The sequence below is a fragment of the Sinocyclocheilus anshuiensis genome, unplaced genomic scaffold (assembly GCF_001515605.1).
Source record: "Sinocyclocheilus anshuiensis isolate Anshui unplaced genomic scaffold, SAMN03320099.WGS_v1.1 scaffold874, whole genome shotgun sequence".
Classification (NCBI taxonomy): domain Eukaryota; kingdom Metazoa; phylum Chordata; class Actinopteri; order Cypriniformes; family Cyprinidae; genus Sinocyclocheilus; species Sinocyclocheilus anshuiensis.
In genome coordinates this window covers 65470-66168 of record NW_015538065.1, presented here as the reverse complement: position 1 = coordinate 66168, position 699 = coordinate 65470, and positions in this window count along the sequence as shown.

The following is a 699-nucleotide window of genomic DNA, read 5'->3' as shown; positions in this document are numbered from 1 at the left end:
GGCAACAGTCTCGGTTCCTCTTCCCCAGAATGTAACGTATGTTTCTCATAAGTGTGTATGGAAATGGTTTGGGACTCTGCCCCTACCACACGACCCCCCGCAACCCTGACTCTCCACCCCCACCAAACTCTGAATGGCGGATAACTTATAACAAACTGTAACGCTTTTTTTTTTAACCATGTAAAAAGCTAGAGAAAATTTAAACATCTGCTGTAACTGCTGTAACAGTCCCACTTACATCTGTCAGCACTTTATATTCCAGCTTTTCTCTGATCTTTTATATTGTTACACCCAACACTGGGTATGAACAATACTTGTTTCATAATTGTATGAAATGTAATTTAATTACTTTTCCCTTGAAAGAGTAAAGTAGGGGATTACTTTGATTTTTTCTGTAATTTAATTACAGTTACTTCTTATGTAATTGAACTTAATACTGTGTAGACTGTAGAACATTTATACACAATACAAAAGTGTATTTAACATCAAAATTTAAGGTCTAACCTTAAAATGCATGCTTTTTTATGTACCCTTCTCACTTTAAATACTTTGGTGAGTTAATAAGAATACTGGTAACATTTAGTGTCCAATTCTCACTATCAACTTTTTGGTTATTAGTTGTTGAATATTACTGGGATATTGGCTGTTTATTATTACTTAAAAAGCACATATTAATGTCTTATTCTGCAAGACCTTATT